This window comes from Petaurus breviceps, unplaced genomic scaffold, assembly GCF_028583685.1.
Source record: "Petaurus breviceps papuanus isolate PSGF00001 unplaced genomic scaffold, PetGlider_PUasm1.0 181, whole genome shotgun sequence".
Taxonomy (NCBI): domain Eukaryota; kingdom Metazoa; phylum Chordata; class Mammalia; order Diprotodontia; family Petauridae; genus Petaurus; species Petaurus breviceps.
This window is the reverse complement of record NW_027185784.1, coordinates 27,584,332-27,601,459: the sequence shown is the minus strand read 5'-3', so window position 1 is coordinate 27,601,459 and position 17,128 is coordinate 27,584,332. Positions and strand designations below refer to the sequence as shown.

General features: G+C 37.9%; 1 long non-coding RNA gene across 1 annotated transcript in view; it reads left to right on the top strand.

The window, feature by feature from the left end:
- LOC138160700 (uncharacterized) overlaps window positions 1–15,101 on the top strand; it is a 48,462-nt gene extending 33,361 nt beyond the window's left edge. The window contains exons 2-3 of the long non-coding RNA XR_011168191.1: window positions 12,438–12,647; window positions 14,372–15,101. This is a non-coding gene — a long non-coding RNA (uncharacterized lncRNA). The remainder of the gene's footprint in view (window positions 1–12,437; window positions 12,648–14,371) is intronic.
- Window positions 15,102–17,128: the final 2,027 nt, after the last annotated feature.

The window sequence follows — 17,128 nt, the reverse complement described above, 5'->3', positions numbered from 1 at the left end:
AGTAGGTGTAAACCAGCACCTCATCACCATATATGCCAAGATAAACTCCAAATAGATGACATGACTTAGATATAAAGGATAATATCATAAACAAATTAGAAGAACAAGGATGAAATTACTTTTCAGAGCTCATGAACAAACAGGGAAGAGAGAGGATCACAGAAGATAAAATGAATAATTTCAATTACATAATATTAAAAAGGTTTTTTTTTTTGACCAAACCAATGTAGCTAAAATTATAAGGAGAGCAGGTATGTGGGAAAAAAATCTTGGTGCCAAGTTTCTCTGAAAAGGGTCCCCTTTCCCAAGATATATAAATGAACTGATTCAAATTACTAGAATAATAGCCATTTCTCAATTGATAAGTGGTCAAAGGAAATGAATAGCCAATTTTCTGAGGAAGAAAACCAAGTCGTAAAGAATCATATGAAGGATGCTTCACATCACTAATTATTAAAGAAATTAATGCCATTATTAGGTTTCACTTCTCATCCCTCAAATGGGAAAATATGACAAAAAAGAAAAATGACGAGTGTTATATGGGCTTTAGGAAAATAGTGCATTGCTGCTGTGTTGATGGGATTGTGAATTAGTCTAGTCATTTTGAAAAGCAATTTGGAACTCTGTCCCCAAAGTTATTAAACTGTGTATACCCTATGACCCAGCAATATTACTGCTAGACCTAAACTCTAAAGAGATCAGAGAAAAAGTAGACAAGGAACCATACATTAAAAAAAAATTACATTATCTTTTTTTTGTAGTGGCAAAGAAATAGAAGCAAAGAGGGTGTCCACCAGTTGGGGGAATGGCTGGACAAATTATGGTGAATTAATGCAATAGAATACTATCATGCCCTAAGAAATGATACAATGGACTGTTTCAAAAAAGGACCTGAGAGAACTTGAATTGAATTAGAGTTTAACAGAAACAGAACAATTTTGACAATAACAGCAGCATTGTAAACACAGACAGCTTTGAAAGACTTAAGAACTCCGATCAATACAGTGTCCAATTATGATTCCAAAGGATCAGTGATGAAGTATGCTACCCACTTCTTGTCTAGGATGTGATACATTCAGGGTGAAGAATGGGTCATATATTTTTGGACTTGGCCAGTGCAGGAATTAGTTTTGTTTGGCTCTGCATATTTGTTATAAGGATTTTGTTTTTCTTTTTTATTCTTTCTTTTTGCAATGGAGGTGAAGGTGAGAGGGAGAGAAAATAGATTTTTTTTAACCAAAAAAAAAAAAAACCCAAAACCTTAAAAATTCCAATATGCCTGGAAATGGAAATGAAATGGAGTAACATAGAACAGAGAGGTTGGAACATGTATATCCTTTGGGCTGTAAGGTATGGAACTATATTCTTTGTACATCTCAAAGGAACCTAGCATAGTTCATTGTACACAGTATTTACATATCATATATATGTATTTCTATGGATATATGCACATACTGTGTTCACGTAAAATGTTTTATGTCCATAGAATTCTATATTTATTTATTCTACATATGTGTATATATTTGTTGAATTACTGATTGAGATTAGGTGGGGGTGTGGGGAGAAAGGATGACAAATCCCATCCCTTGAGTCCTGAATTTTAGGAGTTGGGATGTGAGATATGACTGTTGCAATGATTCTCTTTATTTCTGAGATAATAATCACAATCAATTTCACAATGAATTGATTTAATCCAGGAACACAAATCAAGAAAGTCTCATTGTAAGAATATTTTTTGTCTTCGTTTTTTGGGAGGATCAACTAGTCAATGTTTATTAAATCCTTATTTTAAAAAATAAATTGATCATTTATTTTTAACATTCATTTTTTTAACAATTTCAAGTTCCAAATTCTCTTCTTTTCTCTAGTCTCCCACACCCATTGAGAAGGCAATCAATATATCAATTACGCATGGGAAATCATGCAAAACATTATGTCCCCCCCACCAAAACCCAAGAAAAATAAAGAAGGTGAAAAAATTATACTTCAATCTGCATTCAGAAGTCATCAATTCTCTCTCTGGAGGTGGAAAACATTTTTCATTTTGAGTCCTTCCAAACTGAATTGGATCATTTCACTGATCAGAGTAGCTAAGTCTTTCATAGTTAATAATTCTTACACTACTGTTGTTATGTGTACTATGTTCTTTCTCCTGGTTCTGCTCACTCTCTTGTGTGCCAAATGCTATATACCTATACACAATATATTTATGTATAATACATGTATACAATGTATAGTATATTATAAATCTATACATGTACAAATATACATATATGTATATCTATACACATGTATAGGTACTTTGAGGGTGTTGTGTGAAGATATATACATAATAATTTGTATGTACACACATACATCTATATATGTATATAAATAAGCAAACACCATATATTGGCTAAAGAACTGGCCTCAGAGACAGGAATACCTGGTTTCAGGTCCTGTCCCAATCAAATACTGGTATATTATATAACCTTAACCAAGTCACTTAACCTCTTTTATGTGTCCCAAGGCAAATGACTAATACTCTAAGTTGTAGAGAAGGTGCTGCTCTAGATTGATAGGGCAAGTATCTCATCAGGAAATCCCTATATTAATAAAGTCACAGATTTAAGCACTCTGCAATGATCATCTCATTTGATCCCCACAACAACCCTGGGAGGTGGGTGCTACCATTTCACCCACTTTACAGTTAAGGATATTGAGGCAGATAGAAATTAAGTGATTTGCCCAGGGCCACACAGCTAGTGTCTGAGACTGCATTTGAACTTGGGGCTCTCTATCTACTTTACCTCCTGGCAGCTTAAGATAAATAAATGGATAGAGAACAAATAGACATGGATAGAGACAGAGACAGATTCAGAAAATGTGTATATATGTATTAACTTGTGTGATTTACATATATACTTCAAAGATTTCATCCTGGCTGAGTATTCTCTCCATAAATACAGATTACAACTCTGATATTTTTTTTTTATTGTACTTGTAATATAATTGTAATAGGGAATGTACTGATTAGGAAACCAACCCCTCCCACTAAGACAGATCAGCAAACCTTAGTCTTAGGGAGTTTCCTAGAGCATTTCAAAGGTTAAGTGATTTGTCATAGGTCACATAGCCAGTATGTGTCAGAGGTAGGACTCAATGCCAGATCTTCTTGTCCCCAAGACCAGCTTTTTATTTATTTGCCCATGCTGTTTCTCTGCAAACCTTCCTGATAGTAAGAAGGTCTGTAAGGGATAATGTGGCAGAAAAATCAACATCCTAAAGCCTATCTGATTCTGAGTCTGTCTTTTGGTCATACCGGACTTGTTTCCAGGTTGACATGCAATCTGTCAGTAGGCTGTACCAAAGCCTGCCCAATTTGATAAAACCTGACAGAGCTAGAGGCAGCTGGTGGCCCAGGGGATATAGTGCTGGCCTTGGAGGAATACCTGAATTCAAATTTGACCTCAGATACTAGCTGTGTGACCCTGGGCAAGTCACCTGTTTGCCTCAAATTCCTCAACTTTAAAATGGGGATAACAATAGCACCCACCTCTGAGGGCTGCTGCGAAGGCCAAATGAAACCTTTTCAAAGCCCTTAGCACAGTGCATGCCACGTAGCAGATGCTAAATAAATGCTTATTTTCCTCTTCCTTGCTGCCCTTGTACACCATTACATATAGCCCTTGAGAACTCCAGAGCTGATCTTCTAGTTTTATAAGAAGATAGCTGAGCAAGGCCTTAGTAGAGGATAATAAACACACTAGCATGGGAGCATGGAGAGAGCCAGCCTCTAAGTGAGGAAGACCTATATTTAAGCCTTTACTTCTGACACATACTAGTCATATGACCTTGGGTAAGTAAAAATTCCACCCTGCACTGGTAGAGAAAGTTTCTCATCTGAAGCTCCCAATACCAATGAAATAACAAATCTATTTTTTTCTAAATATATATGTGTGCATGCATTCATATGTTGTGTGATAAATGCACAGATACTTACATATGTGTATAGCTAATGTAGGGGTAATTGTGAGATATATAAATATGTATATCTTATATATTTGCATATATACCTATAGTATATGTATGTATATATTGCAGAGAACCTGTCAATCTGCATTGGCAGAAAAAGTTCTTCAACTGTGAGTTCCCTATAGCAGTGAAATTACAAGTCTGTACCCCCTCATTCCTTCCGTCCACAATGTCCGTGTGTATACACACAAATACACATATATATATACACACACACATTTGTGTAACCATACACAAATGTGTGTGTGGTGTATACATTTGATATTTTTATATACATACACACACTGCAGAGGGAGGGAGTAAAGGGGTATGAAGTCATGATTTCACTGCCGTAGGGAACCTCCAGCCAAAGGACTCACTCCACCAAAGCAGATTGGCAGGTTCTCTGCAATTTATAATTTTAGAAAGTTGCCCAGGGCACTGAGAGGCACAGTAATTTGCCTATACAAGGCAGAGGTTTTGCTTGAACACAGGTCTTCCTAATTTTCATCCACTAGGCTGGTAATCTCCAAATTATTTAAACCATGAACCCTTATCATTAAATATTTTTTTGAGTATTCACCCCTAGAATGTATATATTTAAATTGCATATAAATTACAATGCATGCACATATACATGCATGCACACACCTGCATACTCACACATACACATGTATGTATACATACTGCAACACAGTGTGTGCATACACATGTGTGTAAAACATATAAATTATGTCTCTTTTCTTTCCTGGTGGTGCTTGAGGAGAGAAAGATGCTATAAGTCTCTGGATGAGGAGAGGCCCTGAGTCTTCCTCACCCAAGGCTAACAAGTTGCCATGAATACAAGCCTCCATTCTTTGCGTTTTTGCATTTGGTCTTTCCTATTTTAGATGAAGGAAATTGGGCATGTCTGTGACCTTGTGATATTGAAAGGGAGTAAGTCACCAGGAGTTTGGGAATTGGAATTCATGCCTTGATGTGCTGCAAGCCTAACAGTGAGGAGCAAAGACCCAAGCAACTTGCTTGACCCAGTAGTATCAGAAATGCAGATTCATCTGTGCCATATTTGTAAGGGAACTTGGACCGCTATATGAGACTGTGTTAAATCCAAGCCCACTCTCCCTGGGGGTCAAGGTGATGGAGGAAAGAATGTGCCCTTGTGAGTTGGGGGACATATTTGCACTTCTATTCTTGTTAGATCTTCACAGTGGATAGATAGATATACACACATATATTCATATATATAGATATCTGTGTGTATATGTATATATGGATTTGTGTATGTGTGTGAATATGTATATATGTATATATGCATGTATCCCTTTGCATAATAAACAGATATTTAAATACGTTTGACTGCCCTAATAATTATGTAATTATAAAACTTACATATTTTGTCTTCTTTTCAAGATAAAAGTTAAAACAGTTTCATCAAGAAATAAGGCCTCTGTATTCTCTTTCTTTTTGTATTGTCTATTTTTTCTATAGCCATGAGAGGGAAACAGTATCTTCCACCCATAGTTTATACTTAATAAATGCTTTTCCATTACATTCTACTTATTTCAAACAAAAACTCTTAAAAGTTTCCCCAAACTCACAATCAAAACTTCCATTCCCACAACATTTAATATGACTCTTAACACTATAGTAACCATGATTATAAGTCTCTATAGGTAAGGCTTTTGAAATAGGAGTTATAATTCCATAAATCAAATCATTCAGCCAGCTCCATTTTTTTCTATGATCAAATGTTGAAAGATAGGGCAAATTTTCAGCTTTTGAATATCAGCAGGCTTTATTGTTTTCTAGAAGGATAGTTATTTAGTATAAATTCCAAAGAAACCTCTAGGTCAAGGGTTCTTAACCTTGTTTATATTATGGGCTCCATTGGCAGGCTGGTTTTAAGCCTGTAGATTTCTTTTCAGAATAAAAATTTTAAATGCATTATATGAAACACATAGGGTTATAAGAACAATTGTATTGAAATACATGTATCAAAATATATTAAAAAACCCCAACAGTTCTTGGACCCCAGGTTAAGAACCCCTGCCCTGTGTTTAAAAACAAATTCCTAAAAGTCCCCTGATCAGTCACACACACAGAAGCATACCCTGAGAATCTATTCAGCTTTGGGTTCAAATTACTTGCAGTAATACTTTGATCTCTCATTCCTATTTGGAATTCTTCATGAAAAGACCAATTTTTGCTATTAGTATGTGACAGCATATTATAGAATAAGAACAAATTTACTTAAAATATCAAGAAAATAAATCATGAAATCCCCCCATAGCTCCAACCTTCTAACCTCCTAAGAATGGAAGATTGTGACTCTAGTTTGGCCCTACCCTTTACATCTGTTCAGGGAATGGATGAATGAATATATGCATGCATGAATGAACAAGCATTTATTAAGTGCTTGCTCTGGGCTAAGTAGTGAGCAAAGTACGGGTGATATAAATAAAAAAGCATGATAGTCCTTGCATTTAAAAAGCTTATATTCTAGCCTCAATTTAGAAGAAGGTTTAAAAAAGTTATTCCCAATGCTTAATACTTACCCAAGAAAATAACTCCCTTAAAATCGAAATTGGCTAAATAGAAGCTATGAGACTCCACGAGACAAGGAATATTTAAGCAAAGTCATAAGACTGGGGGACAAAAGAAAATGGAAGGAATCTCAAAGCAAAAACAGTTGAGCTGAAGAACAGATGAGAGATATTTAATAATCATTGGACTACCTGAAATCCATGACTGAAAGGAAGAGCCTGCAAATCATAATCCAAAAAAATCTCCAAACCTCCCAGATCCCTTAGAATAGGGAACAGCATGGAAATTAAAAACAAAAACAAAAACCCACCATTGCTTATAGACCACACCAGCTAGATGTACAGGTAATGATTCAGTTAAACAATGATTTATTAAGGACTTCCTATGTGCAAGGTACTAATCAAGGGAAAGTGTGGAGCAGGGGTTGAATCTCATAGAGAATGCACCTGCCTGAAAGCTCCAGGCAACTTCTGTAGCAAGTGTAGTTTATGATTCAGGTAGCCTTAGGTTTTCCCTTGATTCACTGATCTCCTACTCCCCCCAGCTGTAAGGAGGGTGAGATACTATTATGAGTTAAAAAGGAGAGACTGTTTCTGCCTCTCTGTCTTAGTCTCTCCCATGAAGAAATGAAAGAGAAGTCACTCTTCCTTCCCTCCCCTCCTTTCATGGTGAACATTCTCATCTGGTAATTGGAGCAGATATTCGTCTAGGTGAGCTAAGCCTGCGTCTGACTGCCTTTTCTGCATTCTATTTTGAACATCGGTAGCTAAACAGCAATCCCAGGAAGGAAGGGTTGCCTTTTGTGTGTTTTAGGTGTCTAGAGATCCTTGTTCTCTTGGTCAGAGCTGATTGGCAACAGAGGTAGTTTCTAATTGAGAAAGGATAAACATTGTCAGGGGGAGGAACTCAATCCATCACCTTATTTGCTGGAAGAGGAGGAGTTGTTTGGACAGTGCAGGGCCGAGGTGATATGTGAACTGCCAAATTAATAATCCCGTACTTTGCTTAATACTAAGATAGTTTTATGTTTCAACTGTTCAGGAGAGCATATCAATATTTATTAGTTACTGTATCTTCTTTTGATGTATGTGTAAAAGAAATAAAAAAAAAACTGTCCTATATTTTATCGGTACTACATATTATCATTCTACTCTGTACTTTGGAGAAGACTAGAAATGAGTCCAACACTAAGCTTTTAATATGTTTCCTTAGAGTACCAGGGAGGGCATTTAAAGAGCCAAAAGTGTAACACAAAGAGCCTGGCCCTTCCCTTTGAAGGTCTGCCTTCCCCAGGACTGAATCTAGTCGATGAATACATGGATCCAAAGCAGATGTCTGCTTGGTGGAAAGGAGGCTAAAGTATCATAGGCAATCTAGAACCCTCAGGTTAGTTATTGTTACTCTGGACAAGAGGGATACAAACATAGAAATCATCCCCTTCCTGCCCTCAAGGTGCTCACATTCTACTGCTTGAGGAGAGGGGAGGAGATGGTGCGATATAGATAAAGTATATAATACAATTATTATAATACAAAGTGCAGTGACTGAACCAGAACAGTGTTCCAGGTATTTTTGAGGAGAGGGAGAATAATTTCACGTGGTGGAATCAGGCTTCACCTGTAGTAGATTGTACCTCAATTGAACCTCGAAGGAAGGAAATGTTCTAAAAGGCAGAGATGAGGAATACTTGATGGACATTGGGGACGTGCTTGTTTGGCTAGGATGTGCCAGATCATGGATGACCTTACATGCCAGGCAAAGGAGTTCATATTTTATCTTAAAATCAACAGGGAGTCCCTGAAGTTATTTGAACAGAGGAGTGACCTGGTCAGTCAGACATATATGAAGGACTGATCATAGAGGAGAGAGAATAAAGAGAGGGAGACTAGTTAGGAATCTAATCTAAAGTTCTAGGCAGGAGTTGATGCAGGCTTGAATTAGGCTGGGGGAAGTATATAGTATTTAACAATGGATTAGATCTGGGGGATGAAGTAAGAGAAAATCACAAAAATGACCTTGAGTTTTCTTTTAAACTATTTAAAAACAATGTTTGAGTCTAGGTCTCCCTATGTTATACGGGTTGGAAATGCAGTAGCCACTCACAGCCTGATCCTACCAGTTTTGACCCACCCCTTTTCTGATCTTCTGATTTAGGCCAGTTCACCCCTCCTTAGGCCTTATTGCTCCCTATTTCTTCAGGGCAGGGGAAGTGATCGAATTCAAGTCTAACTTCTAAATTCTATTTCTTTATGGTGGGGGGAAAGAGGACCCCAAGCTTTATACACAAGGCTTGGCCCCTTTCCCCCCAAATATCAGTTCTACAATGAACACACATAGAACTTAGCCAAGAAAACCTATTTATCCAAATCTGTAGTGAAATAGTGATCTGAGAAGGTATACATAGGAGAATATACCAGACAATACAGAGTGCTCCCATTGGGAGCAAGGTGACTCACCTCAACCAAGAGAGAAAGTCTTAGATCTCCCCCAAGGGGAAGCTCCTTCTGTCTCTAGTATAGCTGGGCACAAGGGACATGATGGAGACTGTTAGATCCTATTATATCAGCCTCTTCTCAGAGTCTTTTTTTTTTTTTTTGAGGGGGAAGGCAGGGCAATTGGGGTTAGGTGACTTGCCCAAGGTCACACAGTTAGTGTTAAGTGTCTGACACTGGATTTGAACTCAGGTCCTCCTGACTCCAGGGTTGGTGCTCTATTCACTGGGTCACCTAGCAGTGCCTCCTCTCCCCCAGTGTCTTTTCCTTCTGTAAAGTGAAGTGGAGTTGACCTCATCCATCTTCTCTTCCAAAGCTGGAAGCAGAAGTGCATAAAAACACCCTAGGGCTTAAGGTAACTTGAAGCCTGAAGAAAACTGAAGAGATGTGAGTTCTCTCTCCCTCTTGCAAACACTACTCTGCCCCTCATGCAGGGCAGGGCATTCATCTCCACCAAGAAAGAGTGAATCCTGTGTCGGCGGCTTTGACACTGGGGTTTCATATGTATTATTGCATTTTAGTTTATTTTGTTAAATATTTCCCAGTTATATTTTAATCTGCTTTAGGCTGTGTTCTGCAGGGTTCTGGGCTATTTGTGTCCTGTAGGCCCATGTTAACACTTCTGAACAGGATTTAGCCTTAACTGACCAAAGTCAGCTCTTTGTGTTCTCTATATCTAAAGTTTTAGCAATTACATAGCACAGACCAGTCCACAAGAGTTTCCCTACATGTACAACATTCAAAAACACAACATTCAGGAAAAGTCATCCAGGTAGCCAGACTCCCTTGAACCACACTGCCCAGACCAGATATCTTGCTAAGCTTTCTTACCCTCCCTTTTGTCAACACCATTACCTCTGTAGCCATGGTATAAAGACTAATTAGACCTAGAAGCTTTCCTCCTCCCATTGATCATTTTCCCTACCTAGTTTATTGCGGTGACATTCTATTTCTTTGAAAATGTATTGGCTTTATTTTTAAGTTCCATTGAAAAAATGCAGATACTCATTTGTATCTCAGATACTTGTATAAATAAGAGCATAGGAAAAGACCAAAAAGTAATCACAAAAGATGAAACAAACATCCCCCTTCCCCAAGAGGTTGTAAATCATTATAATATGTCTGTAAGCAACTATTTGTCAGCTGTTAATCCTACCCTAAAAGATGCATACATTGACATTAATGTGGAAGTTCCCACATCATTCTTGTTTTCATGATGATTTTTGACCTTAATTTGTACAGAGCACAGATTTATTGCTATTATTGTTATCTTGACAGCTATCAATATGTGTATTTATTTTATCTCTGCTTTCTTCATTCTGTATCACTTCATGAAAATGTTTATATTTCTTTAAGATTTTAAAATCTGTCATGTCTCATGGTGTGATAATATTCCATTATATACATATACCATAATTTGTCCAACTCTTTCCAATTTATGTACATCTCATTTGTTTCCAGTGTTTGCTCCCATAAATTACACTCCTTGAAGTATTTTTGTTCAGAGATATTTTTTTTCTCTAATAATAATCTTCTTGGGGGCGTAGTCCCTGTATGAGACTGCCATTTCGAAAGGAACATATATTTTTGTAATTCTTGTCGCACAATTCCATATTACTTTCTAGGAAGGTTGAATGACTTCATGTTACCAGGTATGTAAAACATGCCTCTCTTACCATGGCCACATAGATGTTGAATGAGGTTATCTTTAATTCTCTTTGCTTATTTGAAGGATGTCAGATGAAATTTCAGAGGTCTGTTTTTTAATGAGCATTTCTCCATTAGAGATTTCAAAGGTTTATTCATTTGATTGTTGTTAATTTGTGTTTCTTTTAAGAACAGTAGCATTCTGGGTTTTAAAGGAGAAATAGTGTATGTCTGAAGTGGGAAAATAATCAAACTATTCTAGCCAGGTCTTGGGCCTGCAGTCCTCAGTGTTCCTTGATGTATCTTTATGGTAAAGGGGGGCCTTCTGAATGCTTGTTGGGTAGCTTTGTTTCTTATGAGTCAGGATCTCCTGGAGGTGGCCTTCTCAGGGATGCTGTTGGATGAGGTACAGCTTCCTCAAGTCAGTTCCTAGATTCTGGGATCTTTCACATAGAATTCATAATCTGTCCTTTCCTTGATTTGTATCATTCCAATAGTAGCCCACACCTGAGTCCCAGATTTTTTCCCCCTAAATTTTTAGACATCTAAGGCTTGAAGATGAAAATTGGGATTATCCATAAATAGTAATTGATTTGGGCACAAATTGACCCTTATTTTAAAGAAGCTTTCTTTCTAACTTTTAAAGGAAAATGAGATGATATTTGTGAAGTCCTTTGTAAACCTTAAAATGCAGTATAAACACTGGCAGTTATTGCTACTATTACGTATTATCAGAGCATGAAAGAGACAATGGGGACTGTTCAGAAAAAAGGAAAAAAAAACGCACAAAATTAAAAAATAGACCTAGGCTGCTTGTGGCAGTGAAACCTTTATTATTACTTACCTACTTAGGTCATGGGGTTATGTTTATATACCTGTTAGTCATAGGAAACGGAGAATGAGCATTTTGTGATTCTTGGGGCTGTTTCTCCAGTGGAAGAGAAAAGTAAGTAGGCACCCAGGCTCTGCTCAGATTAAATGTGGAGAAATGGCTCCTCCTCGTGGGGAGAGTCCAGAATCCACAAATCAGGAAAATGATTTGTTTGAGCCTATTCAAATTGAGTCTAGTGATTTGGGTCATGAGTATCTTGAGAAAAGCACCACCTAGAGATTTCTTCATGGTTCATCTTACTTGCCATTTCTTATAGTAAAACTTCCCCATTCCACTCAGTTATTAATGTTCCTCAGATTCCTTCTTCAAATTATCAATATTTCTTTTTTTTCTGTTTGTGTGCTGTTGAATACAGACTCCTGGAAGTCTGGGCTTGTTTTTATTTTTTGTCTAGTAGTAGGATCCTGTATTGTGCCTTATACAGAGTATACACTTGCTAAATGCTTATTAAATTTGAGCTGAATAATGTAATTGTAGGTTCCTGGGAAAGTACCATGAGAGGAATGGATACAAGCTGCAACATTGGCAGACTAAGCAGAAGATGATGGGATCAAGGAAACAATAAAAGAATTAGTCTTAGCAAGGAGTAGAGGCATCTTTTGTTTGTGATAGGAAGGAAAGAGAGAGTGATTGATAATTCTTAGAGGTTTTGAATAGTGGAATTCAAAGAGTATGTGAAATATCACCCATTTTTTTTTCAATAAGTTGAGTCTAGGTCATGGAGTCAAAATGATGGAGTAAAGGGAACATTCCAGTTGAACTCTCCCAACATTTCCCTCTAATCAACTTCAAAAGAACACATAAAAATGCATTCTGGAGCAGCATAGCTGAAAAAAGGTAAAGGTGAGACATTTTTTTTTTCAACCCAGGACAACTCAAGAGGTTGGAAGGAGAGGTCTGTGACACTGAGTAGGACCAGGCCAGGTGCACATACTACAGCATCACCAGCTGAGAGCCTTGGAGGCTGCTGCAAAGGCAGTGGTGGTTCCAGTGGAAGTGTGACAGCAGCAGCAGCTTCAGGAGCTCTCACAGCCTAGACATGCTAAGGGGCTGGACAACTGGTGAGAAAGAGATTTCAGGTAACTCCTGCGTTGCCACTGAGTTCAGAATACAGTGCTGTCTGGCAACTCCAATGCTCTGAGTAACAGTCCCAGAGTGGAGAGGAATGCTTGTGGTCACAAGGGAGCAGGGACTCTAGTCTCACTTCCAGGGCAGAGACAGAGTAGGAACTCTAGTTGCAGGTCACAGTTCCAGTTTGGAAACGAGTGCTGGTGCTTGCAGTTGCAAGGAAGGTGAGCCTTACTGCAGACCAGGAAAACTGTGACCATACCTCCCTCTGGATCACACCACTTTGGAAGCACTGAGAGCTTAAAAACCTCCAGAACTAGTTGTGAAAAGATCAGGATGACAAAGTCTGAAGCTTGGGACAATGCCTCTTTACCCATAGTTGAGCAGAACCCAACTCTAACATAAAGTTAAAAGTAAAGAAATTGGCATGAAAGATGAACAAAAAACAACAACAATAAAGAACCTGACCATAAAAAGCTACTATTGTGATAGGGAAACTCAAGACACAAACTCAGAAGAAAAAGAACTTCCTGAAAACATTTATAAGCAAAAACATCAAAGAAAAGTGCAGTTTGGACAGAAGTCCAACAAGAATTTCTGGAGGAGCTAAAGAAAGAGATAAAAAAGACCAAAAAATAAATTTAAAAATCAATAAATTGAATCTTAGTCATGTAGGGAAAGCTTAGAGGTTGTGGGATGGAGGTAGCTATAGGGTTGAATCCTTAAAGAACGTCTTTTTTTAACAAGTTCTGATTTGACAAAGGGGGAAATTTCTACACATTGTGTGGGAATGGCTTGCTGTTTGAATCCTGACTTTATATTTACTGTAAAAAAAACATTTAAACATAAAAAAACCATGGGTAAGTCCTATCACCTCTCTGAGCCTCAATTTCCTTGATCTCTAAAATGGAGATAAAAATAGCCATATTATAAATGACAAAGAATTACACTACTAAACCAATACTATTGTATAGATTCTAGAATCAACAGAGATTTGAGAACTCAAAAAGCAATTGATTTTTCCACAAAGGCTTAAACCAAAGTCACCATAATTAATTTACTATTTACCTGTTCTAGTGATTTTTTAAAGTAGAAGACAATAGTTGGTGAACTTCTGAGATAGAAGGAGGTAGTTCAGTAGAGTAGAAGGAACGCTAGTTCTAGGGTCAGAGGACCAGAATTAATGTTTATAAGCCACAGTTTCTTTATCTTTCAATTAAAGGGGTTGGACTGGGAGGCCTCCAATGTCCCTTTTGGTTCTAGAGCTGTGAAAGCTGGTGTACAGTAGCAGGTAATGACTTATTATAAGCCTGGTGAAGCATATGAGAGAGTGAGAGGGAGTAGACATCTTCAAAGAATCCAATAACAAGCTTAATATTAGGTGGGAATAGGTTAATAGGTTCCTTTCCTAATTTTGCACACTATAAAAAGAAAAAAAAGAGGCACTCTGGAGTGTATGTGTGTGTGTGTGTGTGAGAGAGAGAGGGGGGGGCATGGGTGGTGGTGATGACAATGGGGTTTATTGCAACAGACTATTGAAGAAGATACGGAGAAGGAAACCATTGTGAGAAACATGTAAAATTGATATCTTTGGATGAGGAAAGCAACTAAACGTTGTATTTGGAATTTGCAGTGTGTGGAGACCATATCTTAATGGATCAACAATCACTTGTTACTTATAAATGCTTGCTGATGGGCTTAGATATTGTATTCATATACTTATCTTCCCTTTTAGTCTTGATTCCATCAGCCTGAACCTCCCTCTCTTCCTGAAGGAGTCCTGGATAAAAACTGCTGGACCTCCAGAATGCTACCCACCTATCTACACCTCTTTATTTGCTTGTTCCTTGGACCACCTTTGATGAACTCAGATTTGAAAAGGTAAAAGTTGCAAACACTTTAAAACTATCAAAGGAAAAGTCTAACTTGGTGAAGAACTTTTTATTCTAGGAGTAACCTGGGTGAACCTGAGATTATTGTACAAACATTAAGACATCAAGTGTGTACCTACGAAGGGGAGAGAGCACTTTCATAGTCATTGTTCTCAGAGACATCTGAGACTTGAGGAAGACTGGAGAAGCAAATGAATAATACTGTATGACTAAATCATTCTTCTTGGGCTAATCTTGAGTGGAAATGTTTAGAATGCACATGAGGTTTTGTAACTGGCTTATGTGACCTTGGAGCATTCTTGTATAGAGCTGTTACCTAACAAACTACACTTTAAAAATGTCACAGAATATAAGAGTTGGAAGGGACCTCAGAAGTAGAGGATCAGAGGACTCAGGGATCAGCTTGTCCAGCCTGTAACTGAAGAGGAATTCCCTCTATCGTGCCCTTGATGATACCCTAGCCTCTGCCTGAAGGCCACGACTAAGGGAAATATGCTATTTCCTACTCTTTCCTGTGATAGCTTTTTAAATATTAGAAGATAACCATCGTATCTCCATTAAATTTTCTCTGCTCCAAATTAAATATAATAATTTCCTTAAACTTATCTCCATATGTCATGATCTCCAGTTCTCTCACTATCTTCCCTTTCTTGGGGAGAAATAAAAAAAAATTCCCTCTAAGTTGTTTATAGACACTAAAAGAAGGGGCCTGTAGGAAGATAATCAAACAAACCACATTGAGCATGATGCAGACTCTTGGGAGGACACATTAAAATGAGACTAGAGACAGAGAAGGCTATATAACCCAGGGGAAGTGGCACTGAATTGGAAATAACATGACCTGAGCTCATATTCCAGCTAGCAATGATGAGTCCTAGTTGTATGACTTTGGACAGGTCACTTAAACATGATAAGTGTCCATTTCTCATTTGTGAAATTCAGGGAGGGAGGAAAGGATTGGATTTGATCTTGAAGCTCTTTTCCACCTCTAACATTTGATGGAATGCACAGACTTAGTTGATTCAAGACTGAATTTTGGTAAAAACAAAAAGGTATCCTTTCATTTAGTAAGCTAGAAGAGAGCAAGATATGACAGAGTTTGGTCGGAAATTATGTGGTATATATTTGTTGTAGATGTTTCTGAAATGTTGTTTCATCTCTGCTTCTAGTAGAAGGTCTCTGAGAAGTTCCCATGAGGAAAACAGATTTTTAAGACACAAGAAATTGATGGCATGTGTGCATGAGTATACAGTTCTCAGAGTAGCCTGTTTCCTTATACTTTCCTCTTGAGAAAGACTTCTTGCTGATCACGCAGGGTTGCTTGGTGGCTTCCCTGCTTAACAGCATGCTGGTGGATTTTGGGGATGGATACTGCAGGGGCTTCAGGCTGCCAAGATTTAAGACTTGTTCTAGACTCTGTCTGCCTGTGTTCCTCCTATAGAAGGAGGAACTCAAAACTCAACAGCCATTTGAAAAAAAACTCTAGTGCCTAGAGACTTAGCCTGCATGGATCAGTGTAGAGGAGTCAGATCTGAAGCCCCAGGGACTGGAAGCTAGTGAAAATCTCCACAGTTGGTGCAATGGATGGGGAGATGGTCTCATCCTCCCCGAGCTTCCCTAGTTTCCATTTGGTACATCTCCAAGACCCTGAGCTGTGGTCCTGAACACATCATCCTTCTTCCTTATTCCCTTTCTATAATCTATCTACAGGTAAGCGCTGTTTGGAAATTCCCTGACCACTCTAATAGAAGGGGAAGAATTTTGGGAAATGTTTGGGAAGAAGAATCCTTTGCCATCATCATAATAAGTAGTTATTTTTATCATAAGTGATGAGTCACTGAAGAAAACTTGGGGGAGTGAGCAGAGCTTCTAATCAGAGAGGAAGAATCAAGAGACCTCAGTTCTACACTTAGTGAAGGCACTTGGCAAATTGTGTGATCTTGGACAGTTTGCTCAAACTCTCTAAGCTTCAGCCTCATCATCTATAGAATGGGTATAATAAAATGTATTCTCTACCTTACAGGGTTGTTTTAAGGAAAAGTAGTTTGTAAATATCATAGTTCTATATAAACACGAATTGTTATTAGCACCAATAACTTAATCATTCAATTCATTTGATTGTTCATTGAGCTCAGGATTTGGGAGTCAGCATCTGTTCTTTAATTGAATTGGTCATTGGAGATTTACCTAAGTTAAAAAAAAAAATAGAACCATAACAGGGAACAAGGGAGAACCTAAGTTCTCAAAACCTGAGGTTTGAGCCTTGAACTAGTATCAACTAAAATCCTGTGTTTTACTGGAAGCCTTCTTAAACCCCTCTTAATTTCAGTGCCTTCCCTCTGTTAATTATTTCCAATTTATTTTATACGTAACTTACTTTGTATATATTTGTTTGCATGTTGTCTCCCCCAGCAGACTATAAGCTCCTTGAGGGCAGGGACCTTTCCCCTCTTCTTTTTGTATCCCCAGCATTTAGCACAGTGCCTGGCATATAGTAGGCACTAAATAAATTAGTTGGTTGAATAAGAGGTAAATTAAAGGGAAGAACTGGCTTTTTGGCTACTCACTTTCACATCTTTGAGTCTGAATGTTTCTCATCA